Source organism: Aythya ferina (assembly GCF_964211825.1).
Source record: "Aythya ferina genome assembly, chromosome: 5".
In the NCBI taxonomy this organism is placed as follows: domain Eukaryota; kingdom Metazoa; phylum Chordata; class Aves; order Anseriformes; family Anatidae; genus Aythya; species Aythya ferina.
The window spans coordinates 64422706-64449975 of record NC_140301.1 but is presented as its reverse complement, the minus strand read 5'-3'; the positions used below and the strand labels follow the sequence as shown (position 1 = coordinate 64449975).

The window sequence follows — 27270 nt, the reverse complement described above, 5'->3', positions numbered from 1 at the left end:
GAGGTTGATCCACCCCAGCCCGATGCCCCATTAGTGCTTTGATACCTTACTGTGGTGCCTGATCATGGGTAGGAAAGAGGTTGGAGATCAACCAGGAAAATGGGAGCCACGGGTGCCACAGTCACCTATTACTGATTTTTCTGTCACACCAAAAGCTGCTGAGAGAAGGAAAAACAAAGAAAAAATTCAATGTGGCAAGACACAGGGAAGGAGGCACATTTTACTGAGCAAAACACAGGGGAAATGCCATGAGTCAGCAAAACAAAAGGAAAGGGGAAGTGCTCCCACACAAAGCAGAGGAAGCTTCCTAACCTGTTAGCTGTGAGGAGTTATTGGTACTGCAGGCATGGGGAGCACCCCTGCAAATGGATGGGGAAATGCAGAAGGTGAGCAATAGAGAAAGTGGGACATGATAAATATGATAATATAAATGATAAATAAATCATTAAGGAATAACACAACCAGGGGAGGATTTTTATTTACTTTTATTTTTATTTAATGAGACCTAAGACTTTGCACAAGAAAAGTATGCGACTGTTCTCTAGGTGCTGCAGAGAAACAGGGGGGACTGTCACTTCCAGATGTCCTGTGCAGAAGAGAATCCAGCAGGAGAGAGAGCAGGCAGTGCTGAGTTGTGGTACCAGCCCCACCGGCACTCTGATCTTCATCACCACAGGCACACTGGGAACAGGGCTGACATGTTTTCCAGGGGGAAACAAACAAAAATGGCAAAATCGGAGGCTAAACAGAAGGGGGTTAAAAAAAAAAGGGGGGGGGGGGGAGGGGAAACAACAGAACCTGCTCTGCAGCTACCAGCTCTTGTGAAGGACAACGGACAAGTGCAAGTTAGGATAAAACATTTCTCGTAGTTAGCATGGGGCTGAAGACAAGCCATGTTTAAAAGAGACTGCAGAAAGACAAACAGAAAACTAAAAAAAAAAAAACCACCTAAAATCTGCCTTAGCTAAACTGGAACAACCCCCCGAAGAAAAGCGATCTTTCACCATTCAGAAATTAAAGCAGACATATTCAGAACTGCAACGACACTTCATAATCTTTGAGAAAGCAACAGTAGGAGGAAACCAAAGGTTGAAGAATGATGAAGAACACACCAGCTCACCTGACCTCCAACCAGGCATTCAGTAACGCAGCAGCTTTCTCCATGTGACGTTTAACTGAGGCCTATGGAGCTCTCTAGTGACACGGACCAGAGGGTCCCAGTGAGCGAGTACCGGGCACAAGAGGCACAACACCTGCATTCTTGCTAAACTGGATCAGATCAGCACTAAAACCTACCAAAAATGTCAGGAAAGTGGTTTATCAGTAATCCAAGGGGATGAAGTGGGCAAGAGCTGGGACGTGGCCCAAATGACTTCAGATGAGACTCGCACAAGAAGCCTGTTGGAAATCAATACACAAGAATGTAAACAGTTAGGTTTATCTAATCCAACATTGAAAGCGATATTTGAAAGGACATTTACCTCCCTGTTTTGTAGGCTCCTGTGTGTAATGCTTTAAAACCAGACAGCTATCTATATTTCCACAGCAGGGAAGATGGAGAAATCAGAAAGATCTGGATCTCAAGATACACAAAAAGAATATACGTGGTGGAAGGAAGCTGTTTTTCTGTAAAAGAAAGGCATCCCTCAGGATTCTGAGTGCTGCAAACAAGATATTAACATATGGGCGAGAGATGTGTTTTATTTCTCCCTCCAATAGTCAGGAGAATTTCATGTGTTTGGGGAAGTCTGGTCTTCTGTTCTTCATCACCATTGCTGTTGAATTGCTGATGCAGAAATCAGACTCACTGGTCTTTGACTTCCAGGATCACCTTTGCCATCCTTCTTTAAAAATCTTCCATCAGATCTTTTCTGCTCTCTGCGTCAGGACTGACATAAGCAATAGGTTACAGACCAGCTCCTAGTGTTAAAACACGCTGCACCTTGGTTCCCTCAGCTCCTGGGGGATCGCCGTCCAGCCCTGCTTGCTGGCTGCACTTATCAGCATCTTCTCAAAGGTCTTCCAGAGGACCTCTGGGCACGGCGGCCTCAGACTCACTGTCTGCAAAAAGCAGCTCCAGGGCTGAAAGCTCACCTCTCGGAGAGCACCTGTCACAAGGAGTTCATCAAGCTTTCCTGCGCTGGCCTTGTTTCCCTCCTGTGCTTTAACTTACTATTGGCCTCGACAAGTTTCCGACACACCTCAATCCTGATCACCCATAACAAGAGATTTACTATGAGGTACCAGGCTTTTTCCTCCTCAGAAAGTGTTTAAGCCCTGATAAAGGCAAATCTAATTAGGTTGTGCATGTTTTCTTTTGTGTTTTCTCCTTTATGAAGGATGAGCACTTTTTGGAGATTGCCTTTTCACCTTCGCTTTCCCTTTGAAACACAGGGGCTGTCGTGGGGGTAGAGCTGGAGGGAGAGACGTGAGAGGGGATGTCCTCGGGGTGCTCACGGTGGGCACGAGGCACTCGGAGCCTCTCACGCACTGTATCCAAGTGAGCTCTCTTTTCTGCAAGTGGTTCTGCTGCATTATCTGATCCTTCAATTACCATATTCCATTATATGCAGCTCTTCTTCTCAAGTTAAGTATTACTATCATATATATTTTTGGCTTGCTGCCTTTTACAAGAATGTTTTAGGTTGGCTATGATCTCCATTACAATATGGATCTTTGATAGCTCTGCCTATAACCCCATCTTCATGCTGCTCAGGACTAAATTGCAGTTGCTTTTCTGTTTTGTCTACTCCAACAAATAGCGTTTTTTCATTATATCTGAAAACGTAGCCTCTGCGTGACACTGATGAATAAGTGAAATCTTTTATTACCTCTTTTAGATCCGTGCAAGCTCTCTAATCCTCTTTAGCATTTTGCAATCCAGATATCATTCTGGTCAAAAGATCAGAACTAGACTATGATTTTCCTGTTTAGGTATGGGATTTCAATACACAGAAATGCTGTGAGGCAAATGGATATAATCAGCTCCATATTTTCCTCTTTTTTTCCAAAATGGGGCATCCCCGCCCAGCAGCAAGACCTGCTTTAGGCTGGTTTGGAGGGGCCCCCTCCAGCTGGCACCCCTCGGGTGCTCGGTGCTATGAAGGCTGAGCCACACACACCCACCAGCAGCAGAGACGAGGGGTCTGCAGAGAGGAGGGGTCCACAAAACAAGGGGTCTGCACCCCGGCAGCTAATGGGGCCAGCGCAACGTTTGCAAGGCCGAATTCTCATGCTTTCTTTTAATCTCTGATCAACCTCACTGTGTGTTTGGTTGCATTTCCATCCCAAGCTGGATGTTCACATTCCACCAGGAGATTTAATTGCCCCCTGCTCAAACGAATAGGCCTCCCTCCCCGTGTTTGCCTCTGCCTCGCATTCTGAGCACTCTTCGTCCTCGCAGCGCTGCACCATTTAGACAGTTCATCTATTGCTCGCAGCTCCTGCAAGAGTCACTTTGATTTTTGCTTCAATATTATTGCACCCAGCAGGCCAGCTACTGGGTGGTGTTCACTATTGAGTCCTGCCAGCTTCTTCTCTCCCAGCACTGAATTGATTTCACTCTTTCTTGTTTTGTTTTCCGCAGAACTTAGAGGCTGTGATTTCTGCGAGCTCCTCTGGGCAGGTGAACTCCCTCCTTGTTTGGCCAGCTCAGTCCTGCTAAGTTGCTACGACTGTGCAGGAACACCACCGGGGCTGACAGCAACCACAGGCACCGTGTGGGCGTGCGGGACATTGCCCAGGAGGACAGCAGGAAGGCTCCAACCCTAGCAGGGTCCTGACCACGCTGCAGCAAGTTGGAAAGCACTTGCTACAGGAACCGCTTTTTTATGCTGCTGGCAGGTAAGAGCTGTCTGCTCAGCTTTAAAGATCCCTGCAACAAAACACCAGAAAATGCATTTTGGCAGAATTTACAGACACTCATTATAAGATGAGCGCTGAGCTTCATGAATAAGCACCTACTTGAAAAAAAATAATTACCAGAAGTAGGCCAAATAGAGGAGGAGTGGATAAGGGTTCCCCCCAGGGTCACATCCTATATTCCTGTTTTAAGTTTATATATAGACGTCCTAAATAGCAAACCAAATTAAGCTACACTCGTCCTCTCTGACAGCTCAGCTGTGGGGGAGTTATGAGTGTGGAACAAGCAGTACAATCGGAGGCTTGAGCTCTCCTGTGTAACCAGATCACACATAACGTTAATTAATCTCATATTTGACTTCAGAAATGCTTCCCGTTTGGCTTGTAGTGTTACTCCTAGGAGTTATCAGTAAGTGCTGTTCTCTCTCCCAGCCATCCTTCCCTTGCAGCAGTCAGTCATTTCCAAGGAGCCGTTGCAGTTTCAGACAAGCCCCATGCAGACCCTCATTCACACCCAGGGAAAGGGGCAGCACTCTGGCAAAGGCACTGACATTACAATTTGCTGCTATCGGTTTTCCATACCCTGCCATTCCTTGCTGCTCTCAGAAATGAAGAAATGCACAGTATGTGTTCACATCAGCCAGCTCCTGCAAATAGGCCCCTTTGTTAACAGATGCCATCAGCACAAGCATTTCCTTTGTGGTTTGACTCAAGCAAAAATTACTTATAGTTCATATATGTGTTTTTACAGATCCACTGTAAAATGACTCAAGCTAAGGCTTTGTTAGAAAAATTTCCTCTAAAATAAAAGTTTGTCAGTAAAAAGCTATTTCTAACTGGCCTCCCACACCTGCTGCTTCTGCGAGATCCATCATGAAATGTTGCTTTCACAGGGCTTGCCAAAGGACCTTCCTCTAATAAGAAAGCTTGTCAATAAGTTCACTTTTTAGCTGTTTTTTCCAAAGCTGTTGTAAAGATGTAATTGTCAAGAAGATATAGATTTATTTGGCATCCCTAGCTAGGCCTGAAAAATTACAACAGCGCCTTTCTGTCAAACACACACCTTCAGCCAAGTCAGTCTGAAATTGCACAATGCTTATAGGGACAACTGTAGGAGACAGCTTTTTCCTTGAACTTTGCATGTTGAGAGAGAAAAAAAAATATATAGTTAAATCCAGGTAGAAGAAAACCTTTTTTTCCTTGGAAGGTTGTGTTGGATAGCCATGTCTGACTAGAAATCCGTACCTTGGGCATTGGTTGGCTGGTTGTTTTTCTCATTTTTTTTTCCTATCTGCATGGCTAGCAATGCCTTTTCTGTGCAGCTTTTTCTGAGCTGCAGAAACCTGTAGTTTAAGTCACTTTCAGTGATTCCAGAAAAATTGTTTTAAGTGAGAAAAGGGTTTCTGTCCTCTACTGCTCCTTGCTCTACAAATTCTTTTTTCTTTCTTTAATTTTTTAAGCATCAACCACAGTTCTCTGCAAGATTGCTCATTGTGTATTGTTACTCAAAATTCTCTGCTATTACTGAGAAATTGTATAACAAGTGGAAGCCTGGTAACGTAAAGCATTTTCGGTATTTGTTCTTACAAGAACCATGCAGCATTTCCAGTCCTTGCAGCATAGAATTAGCTCATTTCTCCTTTTACACAGATCTGCTGCCTTTGTTGCTCCAATACTGGAAGTTTCAGCATGTTAATTTTTGACCTTAAGCTTCAGACAAGCTTAGGGACACACCACCCCATATGAACACATCACAGGGTATTAAGGTAGGGATTTTTTTTTCAAACATTTCGTGCTTCAACAACCAACTTCGCTGGGAAGGAAAGTCTATGTGACTTCTGTTTAGGGGGAAAGAAGGCTACAACCCCAAGGCTACTAGTTATCCACGTGAACCCTGCTCTTGGAAAACCAGTTGGATAAATCAGAACCAGATCATAAAGCAACCTCAGACTTCTTAAAGACCAGTCCTAATCTTTCAAGTAGTAAAATAACAAAATGTGTTTCCTTTTGTGCATTAAAACAAAATCAAATAAAGGTTTCCCATAAACCCCAGTAAGGTACCTGAAGACTCCACCTCGCAGGTGATGAGGAGCAGTCCTGGCACCGCATCTCTTCCCACTCCTTGTCCCAGGGCCGCGGGCCCACCGGCACCCTGCCGAGGGGCGGCGGGGAGAACAGCTTGCATCCGCACAAGGGCTGCTGCTGCTCTGCTCACAAGCAGCTCCAAACATCCAGGCCCCGGGGGTTTCTTTATGTATGGAGAGGAGCACACTGCAGGGACACTGAGGAGCACCAGGCCTGGGGCTTCAATGCCTCTTCAGGGCCTTCACACTGCTATCAGTGCTCCTTGCGTTCCCTGCGGGATGGTGCTTTTGTGGACGGGCCCAGAGAAGTTCACGGAGACGCTGATCTGAGAAGCTTCTTCAGATGTGCTAACCTTAAGTGCTTCTTGTTAATTGGAACCACTCAGAAGCTGAACCTCAAATTCACTTGTAAGTGTTCTGCTGGGCTGCAGCCTGAGCAGTCTTCTCGCTAAATAATGTCACTGCAGTAGTCTACAGAAAATTATTTGCAACCAGGGCATTTATCAGTTAAAATTAATCCTTCTCCAAGCAAAAATGCCTCTGCCTTCCAATTATGCTGCTGTGAAGAATGGAAACAAAGGAAAATTGCTCACCTTAATTAGTCCCTTTGCGGTGCTGGTTGCGAGCTCATCCCTCATCCCAGCTCGGCCGGGTGCCGCAGCAGATCCACCGGCAGCGCCGTGCTGCAGGGCAGCTCCCCCCCGCTGCACCAGCAGGGAGAGCCCCCCGACCCCTTCACTGCTCCACGGCCCAGAACAGAGCTGGAAAACGGTGAATGAATGCAAGTAGTTCTTTAGACTGTCACAGTTGTGGTGGTCCTCGTGCAAGCGTGCTTGAAAGTAAATTAATCTCTGAAGAAAAACAAAAACAAACAAAAAAAATTGAAGACCTTTTCATTTTGTCACTAATGTATCTTCTAAAGATGTCAAAGTTTGAATCATACAGGCTTTCAACACTTCTTTCAACACATATAATATAAAAACATTAACGGTAGAAATAGTTTGGTAATCCTACTCTTTGTGCAGCAAGTGGAACCTGGTCTCACGCCCATTCTCTCCTTCATGTGCAGACTCCAATCCATCCTTTTGCAGCAAAACCATACGCTTTGAGCACCGCATCACATCCAGTGACTCTGTGGGACTTCTATCAGCAATTGCAAGTTCTGTTGGACAGAGGTAGACTCGGGTATTTGTTTTAAATTAAGCACAGAGGCAACTGCATTATCAGGCTGGTGCCCAGGAACCTGTAAAAAGGCAAGGAAAGACAGCCTTAGGGCCACCCTATTGCAGACCGTTAGAAATGTAGGTGCAAGACTCTTGTTTCAGTGGCTCTACATGCTGACTCATACCGATTGCAGTTATCTTTAGTTCATTAAATGGAAAGTAAGTTTGTTGTCATCTCGCTTTGTAAACAGCTTGAACATTTATAATTGGGAAAAAATGTACAATATCTTCCATTTCCATTTTTAACTTCTTCTGCAAGGGGGAAAAATTAGACCATTCCTCATTCTTGCCTTCAAGAAGCTGGTTTCTAATTCCACCATTAACTATGCAGGGAGAATTCATTTCTCATACACAATGTGTATGTGAGGATATTTAATGGGTAGATCAACCCACTCATCTCTAAAACGGTAAAAAATAAATAAACAAAAGCAAAAAAGCTGTATCTGGAGCCTCCTGTCCCACTGGGAACAACACTGCTTTACCTGCCTGTTGCTAGAGGTGCCAGCACCCCCGGAGCACAGGGCTCACAGCAGAGATGCCCCAAGCTCCACCAGACAAGGCTGATGCAAGCACAGCTGACCCCATGCCAATCAGGCTTTTTTTGGTATGCCTGAGCTCCCAGCACAGCAGAGACAGGCAACCTGCACATTTCTTCCAACCAACAAGTGGAAACGCCACACAAATCACAAGCTGTGAAAAGCAACTGTCTGGGTCAGTCCTGGGCTGTCTTACAGGGGGGTGGAGGCTGCAGCTGTGACACCCTGCACTGGGAGATGCCCGTTTATGATGTTCTGCAGTCGTATTTTACTTCTTTTCCACCCAGGTGGCAGGTACTGTGTAGCCTTTGGGTGGCAGGTATGAGCTGTCTGACAGCTGCCTGGGACACCAGTGAGGAAAGCTCAGAGTATCAGAAGTGTGGCATCAGACAACACTTCATTAGCAGGCAGCTAATCAATCGACACCTTAATCAATTGGGTTATCAGAGCGACAGGTCGCAGAAGTCCCGCAGGTGTTTGCCATGCAGAGCCCTGGCAGGGAGGTTGAGGCACACCAGTGTTCCCAGCTCCAGCACCGGGCACAGCCTGCCACAGCCTCGGATCCTGGATCTGGCAAGCCTGGGGGGTCAGCCCAAATTCAGGTGGCTCATAAGATACGTTACTGCCTTGCTTCCTCACATCTGCTTTCCAAAACCAGCAGCTAGGTTTGCATTTTGAGTAGAAAAGGCTCTTTTTCCAGTACGAGCAGTCCCAAGCACCGGGCAGGCCCCCTTCCCGCAGACTTTGCATCCCAGCACCCTGCCCTGCTGTCACAGAGACCCTGCACAGCTTGTGGCCCTACAAACGCCCCTGGCTTTCTTACTGGGGGCACTATGGGGACCTTCATGGATGTGACTACAGATCCTTTCTCCCCCACCTCCTCCTAGTTGTTTGCTCACTGGAGGAGTGAAGGAATGATGCATTTCCACCGACTCTGATGCAATGTTTCAAAAATCCTACAGAAACTCTGTTTACAGTGTTACAAAAATATCATTAAAGGCCCTTGAAAACCACTCTAATTTTAATGAGTTCCACTGTTATCTTCTACATTCAAGACCGAGACCAAAGCCAGAAATAGAAACACCTCTAAAGCTGGACAGGAGACTGTGCGTGTTCCTACTATGCCTGCTCTGCTGCTGGAGGACAACCAAAGCACACCTGGTCAGGACTCCTCCAATTGCCCAAAAGAAAGGCAATCATCCCATCTCCTCCCCCACACAGCTGTGTAAATTAATAAGGAAGTAATTTCACTGCTGAGTTCTGGTAATGTCTCAGACCATGAGAGTGTAGTAATTACAGAGTTGTATATTCAAAATTTACCCTCCTAACTCAGTCGTACCTGACCCCCCTCTCCAATTAGGTCCAGACACTGCAGGCAAATGAGACTTACTTTACGGATTTCTGCTGTGATCTCAGAAGTCTCTGACTCCACATGCAGTCTTCCAAGAAGCTGATCCATTATTCATTTTTACTGCCTCTAGTTGAAAGCTGCACTACAAATCCAGCCCTGCTCCAGCACAGCAGGACCATCCCCAGGGCAAGGAAGGGGTCTCCAATAACGGGGTCAGAGCCTGGCCAGCACAGCCAGACTGCTGCCCATCGGACAGAGGGGTGGGGGAGATGAACCTCACAGGTCCTCCTGCTGCTGGAGGAACCCCTGCATTCCCCAGGACCCCACACATATACATGCTGTATCCTCCTGGTCCTGTCCCCTCAGAACTTCTGAATTTGAAGGCTTTTCTGGGATGTCATCTGGGGTGCCCATTCCTCCTGGGGACAGGCAAGGCATGGCTGGGTGTTCCCTTTGGAATGACCCAGCAGCTGACCCTGCCAGAGCTGGCACATTCCAGTGTCGAATGGGGAAGGCTCTGAGCACATCTCTGAGAGCCCTGTGTCCTGCCCAGCTCACACCACGGTCCTGTTCTCCTCCTCAGCTCACAGAGATTGAGGGATGGACTGCCAACCTAGCTCAGCCTCCCAAACCCCTGCAGGCAACAGCCCCCCCATGCTGGTCCATAGGAGACCTTCAGGAGCCGTGCCCCATTTGGGAGTGCTCCCATGCTGTAAGACAGGGCACAACAGCCTGACCCCACTGTTTCGGTGGTCCTCTGGATCCCTCCAAGAACAGGGGACAGAGCAAAGGGGAAGGGAAGGATCGTTCTCCTCGGGGGGCGCTGAAATACATGGACAAATTGCACAACTTTCTAAACACACAAACATTGCTCCCAGGTGCTTCTCTCTGCATGTGAGGTCAATCCTCAGGTTTGGCACCACATCCCAGCTGCTCACATTGATAGGAATTTGAGGGCAGAACAGCAGGAGATGGAGCCTGCTAATTAAAACATTTCATCTCCAGCCCCTGCCTAATGGCGCTGCCTTTTCACAGCTTGACAGAACTTCCATCAGCCCGGCACACGTCCTGGCCAGCCGTATGCCAAATCATGATCCCGGTCTTGGGAACTGCAACCCACTGAAATATTCAGACCTTTTCTGGAAAGACAGCGCTTACTTAATTCCTTGCCAAATTTTTGGAGCATCACAAAGCAGAAGATTTTACTCCAGTCCAACTGTGCTTGTCTGGCATAACTTGGGTTTGTCACATCAATGGCAGCTCTGACATAAGTTATACACAGATGAATTTGCCTTTCACTTCTGATGTATTTGCCATTTCCAGCTGAAGCCAGGCAATACATTCCCAATCAGTACAGAAAGTGTGCTCAGCCAAGATAAAAATACATTCATTCTCCCTGCTATGCTCTCTGTGATGTTCACAGCCACGGCACCACCGTCCCCACAACCCAGGGAACAGAAAACGCCTGAGAGGAGTTTGCAGCACCAGGCCAATGCACTCCCAGCAAGTTAGGGCACAGGAAGAGCCTCACTGAGATCACTCTCACCCCACTGTACCTGAAATACGCGGAGGCCCTGAGGAACACCAGATCAGCCCCACCACAGGCAGACCTGTGTCCCCCCAGCCATCTCCTCTCTCCAGAATAACTGCTGTCCTTTCCAGACTCTGTTAGACTCCATTGTCTAATGATTTCTCACCACACACACAGAGTGTAAAATATTTCACAGAAATAGAAACTATGAAGAATTACATCAATGTATTTCAGTTTTAAAAGCCTGATGATATTGGCTAAACAGATGCAGGCTTTATTTGCTGCAGTGTCTTCCCTCTGATATACAATCTCTTTAAATTCCTGAGGGAGTCCCATTTTAATTTACAGTAATTTAATGACAATCTTACATTGGAAATTAGAGTTAACTTTTTAATGGCATATATTCCTTCATCTGACTGGTAGAGAGTGTGCTCACACTAATAATCATTTAATAGAGCCGTGCATGTAAATATTGAAGTATTCATACCAGTTTATTGACATCATACTCGAAAAAGTTTAATAACATTTTTTAACTTGCCTAAATATTCAGTGCATTTGACGTTCATGTCATGCTAACACATCCAACTGAAGCATTTATAATCTTGCCATTCCCTGTTTAAAACAAAAGCCTTATTCCTGCTCTATTGTCATGAAGCACAGCAAAGGCAGCACCCGTAGGCTTGTGCCCCACTGCAATCACGGCCTCAGCACCCACATCAGTCGTGAGCACCTTTGGTGAAATGCCACTGGCTGGAGCCCCCGGCAGAAGAAAGGTGCTTGGTGTGGTCAAGAAGCACACCTTTGCGTGGCTGTCCACGCCGAGGATCAGTTCTTTGAGGCTGAGATCTTTTGGCTCAGGCCAGCTCCAGCAGCCACGGCCACCGTTGCCCTTTCAATTTTGGGAGCTCACATTCAGGCCACTGCTGTGACCCCAGAGCCTTCCAAGCATCACCTTCCCTCACGCATACATGAGTCCTGGCTGCTCAAGGTGCCTCTCTTTTTGGCTGTGCATTGTTCAAACAAGCTAATCTCACAGCCTGGTCCACGTCCCATCCAACAGGCCCCACTGCAAAGCACTGCCACACTGAGGTCATTTTAAAGAACAAATTCTGCCATAGATAGAGGAAAAGGGGAGATGCTACAGTGACATCAGGCACTTTATCAGCTGGCAGCAAAGGGGAAAGCCATCAAAGAGCTCCTCAGTGCTGGGGGAGCAAGCTGCTCTGCACGGGGACACTGCTGCGGCTGCTCCTGGCACCGACCGGGCCTGCTGACAGCCAGGGACACGGCCTCAGAGCTGGGGCATTGGGGCAGGACCTGTGCGACGTGGATCCTCTGCTGCAGGTAGGCACCAGGCACGCACGGGTCACTGAGTGCGACCTGAGAAGGTCTGGGATGGGACAGCAAGGTTCAGCTGCAGAATGCATAAAAAGCGCTCTCAGTATAATCTTAGTGAAGAAGTCTTCTCTTTGTGCTGGCCTCAGCTGCTCTTTATTCATGAAAATCTGAATGGCAAGACATCCTGTGTCAAGTGACAGTCACACAGAATTCTGCAGGCTTTTAGGATCAAGAGATGCATCTACATTAAAACCCTACAGTAATTTCCTGGGGAGCTGCTGCCAGTCGTGCACATCTATCTGTGCCTGGCCAGAGCACCCAGTGCACATTTGGGGGGTTTTCAGAGCGCTCAGTGCACATTTGGGGGATTTTTGTTTCCCCCTCTGCCCAGTCCCTTAACCACTGTGCCAGCTCCAGGGGAAGATGCAGAGGAGCTGCCCCCATGGCTCGATCTCACCCCCAAAATCTGGGGCTGGCTGCCTCAGGGCACAGGCCTTGGCTTTCTCTTTTACCTTCGCTGCCAGACCCAGCAGAACCGTACAAGAGCCAACGCATCAAATATTGAGCTGCTGGAGCACAGACACATCAGTGTGAGTGCACACAAATGCACGGGGCTGCCCTCACCACCTCAGGATAGCAAAGGAACCATCCTGGGGGGAGACCCCACAGCTGCAGCTCCCAGGAGGCTGGAGGGGCTCTGCCACAGCCCACGCAGGGCTAAGAAATCCCACACCACCTGGATGGGCTCAGTGGCAAAGCCCAAATGGCTTCCCACCTTCCTCCTTCTACCCTGAGCACCCTGAACCCAGGAGCATGCTGTGCTCAGCCTCTTCACGAACCTGGCTCAGCACCCGCTGGGTGGGTGGATGGATGGATGGAGCTCCCTGCAGGGGCTCACGCAGCAACCCCTGCTCCCAACCCAGCACGCATGGTGGAAGTGCTGGAGCAGCCCCTACAGTCTCCATCTCTCCCAATATTTGATGTTTTAGGGAAAATCCCTGCTCCCAGAGACAACTGAGCGTATAAAAACTTCAGATTTCATTTAAATATATTAACAAGTGTATTTTTAGCAGAGGCAGCTGTGGTTTGAAATTTCAGTTCCAAGGGAAATCCTGAAAAGACCAGCAAGGAATAAAAAAAAAAAAAAGGAATTTAAATGAGAAAGGAAAGGTTCATTTCAGAAGTCTCCTACAAGACAAACGGTTAGGGGGTGGTTTTAGAGGATATCAAAACATTGGAAATTGTTTCAGTTTCAATGTTATTTTGAGCTAACATGAAAAATGTACATTTAAATGTTATAACAATGAAATTCAACAGATCTGGCATAGTGTAAATGGTCTGAGTGAAGATACGCTATTGAAAAGTTTTCAAAAGATAATATTATAAATTCCTCTTGCACCTCCCCAAAAGTTTGTCGTGTTTTTCATGGATAACCTCACAGGTTAACTCAGCCGGCAGTCCCCAGCTCGCTGCTGCCTTCACTTCCCCAGGCTGCAGAACAGTGATATCGGCAAGCTCACAACGTGCGTGAAACAACAGCAAATAAAAAAAAAAATCCTTTTTCTTTATTTTTTCCCCCTCTAGAATCTTCTGATCGGTTGAATTGCCCACAGACTTCCCATGTTCCTACATACCAGCTCTGTGCTGGCAAATGCAAAGCACCAGCAGAGCAGGGGAGGAGCAGCAAGATGAATTTGTCCCCAAATCCCACTGCCCTGGGCACTGGGGAGTTGGGAGAGGGGCAGTGGTGGCACCCACGCCAGACCCCCCAGTTCACACGGGTATCTCCACCACAGTGACACTGGGGGTGCATTAGCAAGCACCCCAACAGTGCCTGAAACAAGGCAGCGTGCCCACACCTCTTCGTGGAGAGGCATTCCCGAGGGACTTCTCTGCTCCCATTTGCATTCAGATGGAGCAGCAGTGCGTCTATTCAGGGCCTTCCACTTTAGGGAGGGAAAAGAATAAACGTAAGGCTTGTAATATTAATTTTAAAACCTTCTCCAACAGTCAGTGACCTAAATAAAGCTGAGTCTCCTGCATTTACTCTGACTGCTTTTGCTCTCCCCCTGAGAGACAGGAGAGAGCAGGGATTCTGGTCTCACTTACCTGTGCAGTAACGGGAGGAAAGCTCTTGCTGGTGGTTCAAGAACAGTAACAAATCCGATGCACAAGCAAAATCAGCTATATTCTAGGACTGTAAAAAGTGAACAGCTCCTGCTCCACTAGCCAACATATTTGAAAAATACCTCTGGAGCTCTGATGGACCATTTCTGCTGCTACCCTACAAGCACGTCAGCCCCATCTGCTTGGCCCTGCAGCCACAGCCCCACACACTGCCTGGCCCCATCCTCCCGGAGCAGGGCTGGGAGCGCTCCTCCAAAGGAGCGGAGCCTCAATGCATCTCCAGCACATTTCTCTGTCAAGAAAAGAGCCAGAGAAAAAGGCTCCCGCTGACCCAGCTCTCAGCGGTTCTGCTGTCCCGCTGAGCTCTGGCATGGCAGCACCTCGCTGCTCTCATCGCCTGCCTCCGACCCCCAGCACCCACCAAGAGCCCTACCCATGGGCACAGGGCAGCTTCAGGAGCTCCTCTGTAGGGTTCTACCTGACTTCCCCAGCACCCAGCCCCTGACTTCAAGAAACCGCCTGGAAGTATCCTACGCATCGCATCCAAACTTTATCAAGAAAGAAAAGTTGATTTTAGAAGACACATAAAATTCCAGAAAATCCTTTATTTACAAAAATATAAATTATCTCACAAATAAAATGAAGCTAGAAATAAAACTAAGTTCTTTGTCTGACCCACAATTACTTCTCCCCTTCCAGACCCATCGTACTACTACATATACTTTTTAGAACTGACTAAAGAACAAAAAATCAAATATTTGTATGGTAAATTTAGTATTATGTGAACTATAATCATAAGCTAAATATTTGTCTAGCATTACTTCTGTTGCTCAAATAGAGAAAATACTTCTGCTGTCCCTATTCATGCAAATAACCTTATTGGCCGCAGCAGAGCCATTTAGCAGAACCAGGTAACTGGACCTCGATATACAATAATTAAACCATGAGTTTGTGGTTATTTATTTATTTTATTTTTTTAGCAGTCACCTCTCAGCACCTTTCCTAAGCTCTTTCACAAAGCATTTTCTTAAAATATTTTCAGAACCCTTTAACATAGTATTTAGTATTATTCTTGAAATAAAGCTGGTTCTTTCTGTCTGCCAACACTCATTTTCAGCTCAGCAGCAAGGAAACAGTTCATCTGTGCTATAGCAGCAGGTCCAGCATAAAGCCACAATAATTTATGGAAATCCTGCCATCAGCTCATTTTGTGAAAATTAATTTAATTCATTACCAATACATCAGTTACTTCCTCATCTACTCAGAACTGTGTTTGCATTGACTTTTGACAAGGGCAGCCACCAAGTTAAGACCAAAGACTACATCAGGATAGCAATTGCCTCTTGACATGCAAAATCACTTTCTTTCATTTAATTGCTGGTATGGTAGCTATCAATAACTAGATCAGGATATGGCCCTGAACCATCAACCCCCCAAAAGAGGAAAAAAAGAATAAAAGTAACCAGATCACTTCTAATCTTTATCCCCCTTCTCACACGGAGAAATCTGCAGTGGCTAATTGTATGATTATATGGGTTTCTTCTGAGCATCACAAGAACGTGGATGCCTGTTTGATATTTCTCCTAGCCCTGCAGTTTTAAGCGGGGTTCATCTTTTCAGTAGCCTCTCAGTGAAGCTCTTATGACAACTTGTCCATTCTCCCCTTGAACGTGTATGAAACATGCTGAAAACTCTGTATTTTACCAACACTTCTTTTCAGCTAATAGCCCTGCAGATCTTCACCTTTTTAAAGAAACACACTTCAAGAGACAGCCTGTGGCAAGGAGAAACCCTCCAGCTACAGCAGAGCAGCACACTAGAAAAGCTCTTTAGGAAATAACACCTGGGCTGCCCCAGCTCCAGCACTGCTGCCCTGGAGGCTGGGCAGGAACAGGTCCCAGGACACCACAGCCCTTCTGGACATCACTTCAGTGGCTCCTGTGCCTTGCTGCAGGGTGGGGGAGCAGAAGTCAGCCCCCAGCCCGCAGCCAGGGGCTGCTGGGGACTGCCAGCAGGGCTGTCCGGGTGTCATAGAGCCAGAGGGACATGCTCTGAGGATATTCCTCACTCCTTGCCCAGCAAACAGCCCTGCTGGTGGCAGAAGTGTCCTCCTGATAGAGCAAGGCATAACCGAATGTGCACCCCCATGTAAAATCATCTTGTGCTTGATGACATTACAGAAATAACTATTAGAGAGTTTGAAATTCATACTTGGTATGTTAGCATTAAGCAGCAGTGCTTGGGCTCTAATTAGTTATTTTCCTGTCTCAGAATTAACAGGTGGTTAGTTTGGGAAAACTATTTTATTACCATTTTTCCCTGATAACTGCATTTAAGCAATGCAGGAAAAGAGGAAATTGTGCACTTGAGTAAAAGATACCAGCATTTAATGATATGGCTGAGACACTGCACTGTAGCAGCTCCCACACGCAGATCTGTTAAGCTTCAGAAGATGCTTACATTTCCGTGCCTCCTGGGAGAAGGCAGACATCCACAGCCCGACAAGAAACACGAGGATTGTTACTCAGCTCACTGCAAAGCAAGGCTGTGCCCAAGCCCTGCGTCAGCTTTGGTGGCTCCACTTCTGTTGGATGGGTGATGCCTACAGCCCTTGGCCTTCTAAGCCAGCCAACTGGGAGAGTAAATAAAGGAAAAAGCCTTCAACACTTCCCACCTGTGATCACAGAATAGCCAGGCCTTGAGAAACAGCACCTGAAGACCCAACATTTTCATTCAAGCTGTACCAGGAGTCAGTAATGTCCAAGTGACACAAGGCTGTGTGTTTCACTGGGAAAAGGTAAAAAAGCACAAGTGAAGCATCCATTCCCACTCACTGTTTTCCAGTAGGGAACCTTTAGTGCAGAAATCATCTCAGTTTGTGTTGTTTTTTTTTTTTTTCTCCTCTCCGTTTGTACATTTCTGCTGTGATTACCAAGATAATTACCATCAATGCTATTTACTATGAGGTACAGCTGTCTCAGTGCTACTTAAAACCTTTGAACAGAAACCAGGTTTAAGTCTTCTAAGACATGCTTTTGCTTTTCCCAGCAGTGAGCTCAAGCCATACTTTCCTTTTGATAATGCTCTCAATAACATGCTTTAACTTTTGGTGAGCCCTGGAGAGGTCAGGCAGTGGGACTCAGTCTCTGGAGGTCCCTTCCAACTGAAGGAAAATGATCTATTTAAGACAGTATTAGATGCATAGCAACATCAAGATCTTTGGAGGAAAAAAAAAGTTGTTCCCACTTGATGGCAATTCCAGTATAATTGACACCTTTGTACAGATTTTGACTGTTCACAAGGCAGGTAGATGTTAAAGCAGTACCATGGATGAGTAATTTAAAGGTGAAGTTCTTGGAAGTTGTGTTTCCTTTTAAAATAAAAATAGTCTACCTTGCTATATTTGGTATATAAAATCTCAACTGGGCTTGAAATTTTCTGTGCTTAATTAACATGGATGAGTTATAGAAGAAAAATTTTACCTTCCCCCACCTATGTAGATTTTCACTGAACTCCCTTGAAATCTATTACAATTTAGCCCTTTAGCAGCAGATTTTAAAAAATAACAAAATGGGTCTTGAAAGTCTGCATGGAAACCGGTGCCATAACTCCCCCAGGCACTTCAAGCATCCTTGTCACTAGGAGCCACATCCCCCAAAGACCTCACATCCCTGTGAGTCCCCGTCTCCCTCACAGCCACAGGGAGCTGGTGCCGTCCCTGCCAGCACTCAGGAGCCCTGCGGGTGTGGGAGTAAAGGTAAAAGCAAAGCCTGGCTGTCAGCAGGAGTCTCCGAGGTGGGGGTGTCCTCCCCAGGGACCCCCTCCTGTGACCCCTCTAAGCCCAGAGCTGTGGCTCCAGCTGAGATTCTGGGGACCGCAGCCACAGCAGACACCTTCGGGGGTCTCCTGGCTCCACGCACACTTGCATCCAAGGTGTCTGTAGCTTTGAAACCACACCTAGAGCCTTTCCTGCGCTCTTTTGACAGAGAGTGCCTTTGCCTACAAGCTGCCAGGAGGTGACAGGCACAAGGAACGCTGAATTCCTCCTCTGTGCATACAGAACGGCCTTCCCTGCCTCTGGGCCTCCCTTCTGATGCTGCACTCAATACCAGAGCAGGTCAGGAAGCTGGGCTATCTCCTAAACCTGTGCGTTACCCAAGTCAGCAGCCACTGAGGCAGCATCAGACTTCCCTGTGCTTAACCCAGGAGGCAGTGAGGCCATGTTACATCTACAGCAGCTCCACCAGAGTGAGAAGCAAAGGATAAGCAAGGCCAGGTTAAAGCTTCCTCACTAAAATAGCTGAAATAAATTCAAAAGAAAATGTTTCCACATCTGGTTACAACACACCCAGGGGACTGATTTTATAGATCACTACGGGGAGGAGGAGGTATGGAGATGTCTCCCTACATCTGCTCAAGCTAATGCTCTTAATGCCTTTAAAGTTTTTTGCCTTCTGCTCATGTATAACCCACAGTGAGGACGTGATGCAAGCAGTCCCTTCTGGCTCATATACCACGGACAAAATTGTGCCTTTCCCTTCACAACAGCAATTTGATTCCACACACATTCCAGCTCTCAGGAGCGTGGCAAACCAGCAGCACACACTTCCTTCCCTCTCCCCCTTTCTGCTGGGTGTGCAGCTCGGTAGCCTGGCTCTGCCTGGCCTTCACATCACACCTGAACATGTTCGGTTACTGCTCTTCTGTGCAACGCTCACTGACTCAAAGCCTGGGCTCTGCTCTTTGCTTTCTTACCCAAATGAAAGTGGTAAAAGGAAAAAGCCTTAACCAAATAGGATGTGCTGCTGAGTTCAGTAACGGGCACCACAAAAACCACAACAGTTACTAGTACGTGAGATATTGGGATACTTTTCCACCAAGGAGTTGTGCAACCCTTTGAAAGAAATCTAAAGTTAGCTTTTTGATTGTATATACCTTCTAAAGCACATGCCCATGATTCAGTGTAAAATTCCTGATGGTTCAATAATCTGTGTTCAACGTGACTTGTGGTTAATCTGTCCTCTCTTCTGAAGAAACAATATTTGGGAAATATAGTAAAAGCCATATAGGCTGCTTTATCTACATCATCTGCAGAAAAAACCATCCACCAGTGACGTCACCAGTTAAAATCTGTGAAGTAGTGATAATAGAAGTGAGAAAAAGGAAACTGTCATTGCTTTTCTAAAAAGAGCAAACTACAAAATAAATACTTATGTGTTCTTACAGAAGTTTGCAGCAGAACTGGCAAGTGATTTTTAAGTTTCCTAAACTCTGTCCCACTACCTGAACACCTACTCTGGTAACTTGTTATGGCTTCCACTTAAAGTGCTTAATGTATCGTTAAGATCTCCATGGGGTCCTAGAAAATACAGAAATATTGCTGTCCAGGGAAATACTTAAATCCACACTACACACATTTTCATTGAAACAATGAAATTCTCAATTTAACAATCATTCATCTGTCACATACCCAGCAGCTGCAAAACAAGAACTAAATGCCGAAATAGATCCAGTCTTAGCAAAGTATATATGTACAGCAGAACATTCAGCAGTGTTTTCTAGTGCATTATTGATATTTCCATGGAAGAGTTACCGCTGGGGATCCCCATGCTGCAGCCAGCATCACCAGAGCCAGCTGGTGAGCCGCTGTGATGCCAGCCTGCCCCAGCCACCCCGGCTGAGAGCCCACCTCCCCAGGGATGTCCAGGCATATCAGATGCTGGGCTGGCCAAGCTGAAGAGCAAGCAGCCCCCCCAGACCTCAGCCAGCAAGCTGGCACAGCCCCAGCTGACACTGGCCCTCCAGTGCCACGTGTGAGCTTCGTGGAACCCCAAGTTTCCCTCCCACCTCGGCTGCCTCTCCTCATCCTTTCTCTACCCACCTCCTCCGGTAGTGCAAGCAGCTCATCATCCAGCTCCTGCTGAAGATGCCGTGAAGATCCTGACTTATTTCTGATAGAAACTTCCACGACAGTTTTAAATGTGGGTATTAATTCTGCCTACCTGTGACCTTGTGTGCTCCCCTTGCCCTGGGCAATAACCAGGCAGGAGCAGCCCGGCTCCAGAGGACAAGCAAAGAACAGGCACGTGCCCAGGGCTTGGCAGCTGGCTGGGAAGCACCCCGTGCCAGGATACATGCAGGGCAGAGCAGGAACCTCACGTCAAAAGCCTCTCATAAATCCCAAATTTAGAAAAGAATTATGGCCTGCTCCTTCCCTTCCACCTCCTGTAAACCTCCTGCAGTCGCAGGGACAGGCAGAGCAACACATAAGTCATTAGAGGTCATCAGGGGGTTGATAATGATGCCACAAGTCTTTTAAAAATGCATTTTAAAACAGTTCATCCTAACCTTGCTGATAAACTCCAAACTGAGCAAGAGACGAAGTTAATTATTGTTTGAAAGGCAGATTTTTCTGCATGGGCTTTAGATTATCTCTGCCATCCCCACACAAATCCTCGATAGTATTAATGAACTTCATAATCATGCTGTGGAATCAGCTTTCTGAGGCAAACTACAAGCAGGGGGAAAAACTATTTGAAAATGATAAATGAGGAAATATGGTTGATATCTTATTGTCAATCTCAAAGGCATGAAATGAAATTCAAAGGAGATCATTAAAATTCATGCTGTCTAAAATGTAAATCAGTGTACATGTAACTACTAAAACAAAAACTTTTAATTGTTTAAAGTAAATTTCATAAAAATCCATGCTAGTAAAATGTATTTATCTATTCCACTTTTGTTGTATGTTTCCTCATTTGATAATTCTGAGCATTTCCTTTCATCAGAGGCATAATAATTTAAGCTAATATACCTTTCAAGATTCTTAGGTTTTAAATGGAGGTCCAGGAAGAAGCAAGGTGGAAAAAGCTTTCCACAAAAATTTCATAAATATTTTTTCTTTATTCTACTTTCAAGCTTCCTCTGTGCTTTCTGAGAGCTAAAACAAATGAAATTTAAGATCTCACTCTTCCTTCTTTTCATTCTGACTATAGAACACCATGTTATCTTCAACCTTTGCAAGTAAAATTCTGTTTTGTTTTTCCTTTCCTTTTGTCTTTTCTTTTTTTTCTTCAGTGGGGAGCAGATGGGCATAACCCCCTCCCCTCCCATTCCCATAATTTAAAGGCATCTGACAACTCCACCCTGGCCAAACCCCTGCCACAGCTCAGGACGTTGTGTCGCCCACCACCACCTTCTGCGGGCACAGTCCTTTTCTCCAAAACCCTCTGAGGAAGGAAAGTCCACACGGTTCTTCAGGTGCACATCAGATGCCACTGGTCCAGAAATTTTCCAAGGAAAATTATTCTGACCTTTCCTCATCCACTATACTTTCTAAGCCTTCTATTATCACTGCTGTTCTATAATTCTCCCATTTGCCTTTTTTTTTTTTTTTTTTAAAGTCTAGTTCCCAAAATTATTTGCAGCATGCTAAGATTAAGGTACAGCAGAGCCACCTAATGATATTCTAATCCTCATAGAAGTCTTCTACTAATACCTCCCTAAATGAGGTTTTTTTTTGGCTCATATTGGCTGGGATAAATAATTCTCCAGATTCTGTCACACTGCTGAGTGGAGTTACAGCCACACTCCATCACCTACAGCAGGATATGCATCTTCTGCCCTCGCATCAGGTAGGAACTTCAGATGCAAAGTGTCCTCTTAAGCCATTTAATACCAATGCATGATCCTTCCTGTAAGAATTGGAAGCCTTTTTTTTTTTTTTTTTTTTGTCTGTTTCATAAGCCCCCTTAGGATATCTGTAGCTGCCGTGAGATCTCAACAGACACAGGGAAAGACTTTAGGTCTTCCCAGGCTAAGGCAAGCCTGGTGGGACTCCAGACCTGCCAACGTTGCATTGTTGGGCTCCATTTTCCTTCTAAATACCAGCATTAAGTCTACGGACTGCAGAGCACTGCTGGGTGCGAGCACAATGATTTAGACCTGAATCAAGTGAACAGCCTGCCGCGAGGGAAGTCTCTTGCCCCGGGATGTAAATTTGCCACTTTGATGTGACATTGACAGCTCTGCCTCCGTAGGTTTGCTTACAGGCCACAGGAGCCGGCAGATGTTGCCTTCCCCCCAGGAGGGCTCCACGGTTGTGCCCGGAATGCCAAACCATATGTTCCTCTCAGATGCACAGAGACATTCGCGTGGCCATTATCGGGAAGGGAGGCACAAGCCCCATGCTTAGATTTAAAAAATAAAATAAAATAGAATAAATAAGGAAAGATCTCAGGAGGAGAAGCTCAGCGGGAGCCCTGCTCACTGCTGGGAGAGAGGTGGTGTTTAATGCCATCTCTGAGCCGTTAACAATATGGTATCAGCCAGAAGCACAGACTAGCGTTCAAGAGCACCAGCTGGACAATTTTTCTGGCAAATAATCTCATTAGTTAATTTTTCCTGAACAACTTAATGAGCAAAAGATGATGAAAAAATGCCTTTAGAAATGAACCTTTTTTTTTTTTTCCCAAAAAAATATCTGCAAGTGAAAGAGTGCTATAGCTTAAGCTGAAGTGACCCAGTAGCATCGAAGCTTTCCCTCCTAGGGACCATTACATGCTCCACTAACAATTTATTAGAGTGCCTCAGTGAATGTCCCCGTAACTGAACAGTGGCTCAGGGGTTTCACGTTTAGCCCCGTAGTCTCACGTGGCCAATCCCACACACGGGTCCAGGAGCCTATGGCAGGGGGCCAGGGCAGCCCAGGGCTCTGTGGGTGAATTCTCAGAATGAGTCTTCTTGTCAGTGGATGCACTGAGTTTTTTCCTTGCCTTTTTTCCCTATTTTATCCAATTGCTCTGTCAAATTTTCTGGCGGGAGCATTCTGTAACTGTGTGGATGGGACTATACAGCAATGGGCCATCCAGCCCAGGCCCACTTGTTTCACAGGACAGAAGGACAGGTGGACAGGCCTTGTGCTGTGCTTTATTGTCAGCTGGACACGGGCTGTGCCTGCAAGCCAGCACCTGCTGCGCTTCCCAAAAGGGTGGTCAGAGACACTGAAGCCTCAGAAACCCCCGGGAGGAGCCTAAAGGCTTTAACTCCATTTTAGAGATTTCCTACCTGGCGTAATCTCCTCAGGCAAGTGTACAGTGAGATCTCCCTGCTTGGCCAGGGAGCTACTATTCCTCTCAGACCAAATTTGATTTACTTTGCTATTCCAAAATGAGGGAAATAGGTGAGCTGTGAAGTCACAGGATGGCACTCACTGCTCCTGACATTTGGGATGAACAAAGCCAATCTTGCACACCATAACCTCAGCAACCAGGGTGTAAGCGCCAGTGCTCATTTCCAAGGCACTTCACTGCAGCCCAGTCACTATTTACCTCACTAATGGCTCTTTTTCTCAATTTTTTCTCCTTGACTTCTGTTTTCACTCCCCCAAAAATTTTTCAGAATATGAAACTCAAAAAAGGCCATATAGCAGCATAGTCATAAAATTTATCTTCTGGAACTAGCAAGCTAGACAAAAATTGTTTAAACACAAAAATATATTAGGGCAACTTGGAAGATTAAGGGCTCCCTTACATCTGTGTAGCCAGTCTTATCACTGATATTGCCTTTTCTGCAATGCTGAAGTGATCACCACAAACAAAATACTTTTCCAACTGTAATACATTAGTCACAGCTACATCACTAATTCATACTGAATATATAATACAGATTTACATAAACTGGGGAGTTTTTGCCCAACAGACTAGCCCAGCACTGTGACCAGAGCGCACACAGGCCTGGGCCCTGCACAGGCCCCAGCCCAGCTGGGAGGGCAGGGAAGGGGCAGGCAGGCCGACCACCACAACGCACCCAGCATCGCCTTGTTGGGCTCAGCGTGCCACACACCCACCAATTTGGGAAGCAGCAGGCAGGGTTCGGTGGTAAAGCAGCATCTAGAGCTGTCAGAGTCGGTGTGAGGAGTGCCCTGGGAGCAGGTGCCTGCACACAGCCCCGTCACAGCACACCGATGCTCACCAGGCTGCACGAGGATGGTATAACAACATTATGGAGCTGTGTGCATCCTGCCCACATCAGGCTCTAACACCTAAATAACTCAGCCCATGCCAGGTCTGCCTGACCCACCTGCAGCAGTCCTCCCAAAATGACTTCTGCCAAATAAGCAGCAGGTGTTGCAGGCTACACAGAAGACCAAGCTCCTGGTCACAAGAGCTTTTTCTGTATTACTAATCTGTTAAAACAGGAATCTGAATCCACAGAATGCCAGCTTGTAAAAAAAAGAGGAATATTATGGTTTAAAAAAAAGAAGTTCCTGAATCTCTCTGCTTCATAACCCATCCTTGAAACTTGTGCTCACATCTGAACTGGCTTATTCTCTGAAAATATTCTATGCAGAAATCATTTAATCTTCTTCGGTGTTAAGTGACCATGGTGCTTCAACTTCCACTGTGCAAAAAGCAGCCTTGACCTTCAAATAATTTCTCTGGCACCTTCTCCATATGCACATCCTTCTTTTAATGCAACTACATACACAGCCACCCACCACAGTATGTACTTGCACGTTTCTAAACCCAGACTACAGAAAATAGTTAATTATATTTTAATTGAACATATTAGACAAAACCTTGAACAATCTGCACACCATATTCATTTTTAGCTAGAAAAAAAAGCCATTACACTTTCTTTCTGAGAGTATAATGGAAAGATAAAGCATGCTCTTTTCAAATCCGTAACCTGTTTCATAGCTTTTTTTTAATCCATCTATGCCCATTGGCAATCTGCTACTAAACTCTAGCAAAAAATGGTTAAATAACAGCATTTAAGAGATATTTTTCATGATACTCATAGTGCATTTTTTCATTCCTTTTCTAACCTCATCTGTTCCAGATTTAAGCAGCTCTCTAATGAACTTGAAAATTAATGCATAGATCCAGCTACCAGTTTGGCTGGAGCATTGCAGTAATTCTGTTGATTTAATGTCTGCAATTCTATGTAATAAATGCCAGAGAGACCTGCAAGGGAAACTATTTTCAGACAGCTTCCGCAATCTCAACTAAGCTGAAGGAGTGCTTCACTCTGTCAGTCCAAGCAAAGCATTTCAAATCGACAACAAATGACCAAAGTGAACAGGGAATGAAAGAGGAGCTGAAAACATTGATTTCCTCTCTGAATGTCTGCCCTACAGAAATGCACCAAGTCTTTGATTTTTGAGATGAGGAAATAGCCCCATAGATCCTTAAATATGAAATGAACTATGGGGAGATGTTCCCACACTGCGCACTGAGACCTCGCCACCACCCTGACAGGTCTCCTAACCATTACAGGGACAGCAGAGTGCAACTGGGAGGTTTGACTCCCATAGACACAACTTCATGCTTTAGAACTGTTGCTGTAGTTGTGGTTGCTTTAGAACTTTGCTGTGAAAAAAACATCCAGCAGCAGTTGGGTACCCCAGTCTATGCATAAAAGGAAAACACAGCAGTTCGCCAAGGTGATGAACGCACAAACTTCCAAAAGTCCTCATTCCCCAGTGTGTAGGAAAGGCTGAACAGAGAGGATTTTCCCTAATACATGCTACTCATTTTGCAGATCTTGTGCATGGTACTCGGGATGCTGTTGCTGCCTGGAAATACAGGAACAGAAAAATACTGAGGCAGTGAAGTGGTGCATGAGCTGAAGAACAAGCGCAGTGCAGGAACTGACACATAAAACTGAAAAGGAAATTTCCCTCAGCCTTAGTCTAAAAGCCACGGATCATGTAGCAGCTGTCGGGAAAGATACAAAGGTGTGACAGCGCAAAACAAAAAGCAGCAGCTCTTGGAAGAGCAAAGTCAGCATCCCAGCACAGGAGCTGAGCTCACCTGTACCAGCCAAGGGTTCTGGGGGGCCACCCCATCACAGGGGGTCCCTGGGGGTCACCGTACCACAAGGGGCACAGCAGCAGAGCTCCAGCCATACCTGTGCTGACAAACAGAGCTGCAGGAGAGGCTCTGCTGCACCCAGACAGCTGCACACCAAGCTGCTGCCTCCTCTGAAATCACCAACTGCTGAGCTCCAGAGGGGTACTTTTGCCCCCAGAGGGAGGTAAATAGCCCCAACAATTGCACACAGCTGTGGTTTCACCCCAGCCTCTGATCTTCATGGCTTCACTAGAATAATGTGCATACCCATTTACCCATTGGGTTTCTGGGCTTGCCTTTACGTGTGTGTGTACCACATATGCCCATGCTGTGTATGCTCACACTGCCTTTGTAGTATGTATTATCCCCATCTGGCTTTCTCTTGCCTCTGTCTTTTCGCAGCTGCAGCCCATCAGCCACTACTGAGTTCATGGCATTTTTTCGGAAGATAACTGAACTATTCGATTAATTTTACTTGTCTTTTCTTTCTTGCTCAAAAAAAAAAAAAAAAAAGAGGTTATTTCTTTTGGTATTCTTCCCAAATCAATAAATTTATTCAGCCCATCTGTTCTGACTTCAGCATGCTCTCCTTTAATTTGCAACTATTTGTTAAAATACCAGAAATGTAATTATTCCAAAAATGCCACAGGTGTAAGAGATACTTAGCATAAAAACATAAAAATAAATCAAGGCAATGTTTGAATAGTTTAAAATCAAAGTTTACCTTGTTAACCTGAAAAAAAAAGAAGGCAGGGAGAAGAGGACTGGCAAGGTTAAGTGAAGGTCTGGCAGATGGTGGCGGCACCGAGGGACTCAGAGGTTCGGGACTGCAGCAAGGAGGCAGGGGGTGGCTGAGACGTGCAGAGCCCACCTGGGGACATGGCTCAGCCAAGAAGAAGGAGTTTCCATCACAGCCACAAGCACGCAGTGGCAGTCCCTGTGCGCTGTCACCTGAATTTAGGGAGCCAACAGGTGAGCAAAGGGCGTGCAGCAGGGCTCTGCCCTCGCTGAGCTCCCATGGGGAACTCACTGTGCTCGGTGCCAGAGGTGGGGCAGATCATCTCCCCACAGACCACCCAGAAGAACTTCACCAAAAGGCAGGGAAGAGCTTCTCCCAGCTCCTCTTGTGACACTGACCTTATTGCTTTTCCCATTGTAATGTTAACGCATTGTGGAACACGGAAAAGTTCATTAAAACTGTGCATTATCTCTCTGAGAACTTTAATCTTCCAAGGCCAGAGGACTCAAAAGACGTTTAGATGTAGAGCTTAGGGATATGGTTTAGTGGAGGGCTGTTAGCGTTAGGTTGGAGGTTGGACTCGATGACCTTGAGGTCTCTTCCAACCTAGAAAATTCTGTGATTC

At 46.1% G+C, this 27270-nt stretch overlaps 1 long non-coding RNA gene across 3 annotated transcripts; it reads right to left on the bottom strand.

Annotated features, from left to right (window-relative positions):
* Positions 1 to 511: 511 nt before the first annotated feature.
* On the bottom strand, positions 512 to 27145 carry LOC311437419. Of its 3 annotated transcripts, XR_014693459.1 has the most exons (5): positions 26631 to 27145; positions 6960 to 7188; positions 1482 to 6796; positions 1297 to 1398; positions 512 to 907 (listed from the first exon to the last, which is right to left on the bottom strand). It is a non-coding gene; the product is annotated as an uncharacterized lncRNA (long non-coding RNA). The 3 variants fall into 3 exon arrangements; XR_014693458.1 differs by having other exon boundaries at positions 512 to 1398; XR_014693460.1 differs by lacking the exon at positions 26631 to 27145 and adding an exon at positions 25965 to 26334 and having other exon boundaries at positions 512 to 1398; positions 6960 to 7107.
* Between the last annotated feature and the right edge of the window lie 125 nt (positions 27146 to 27270).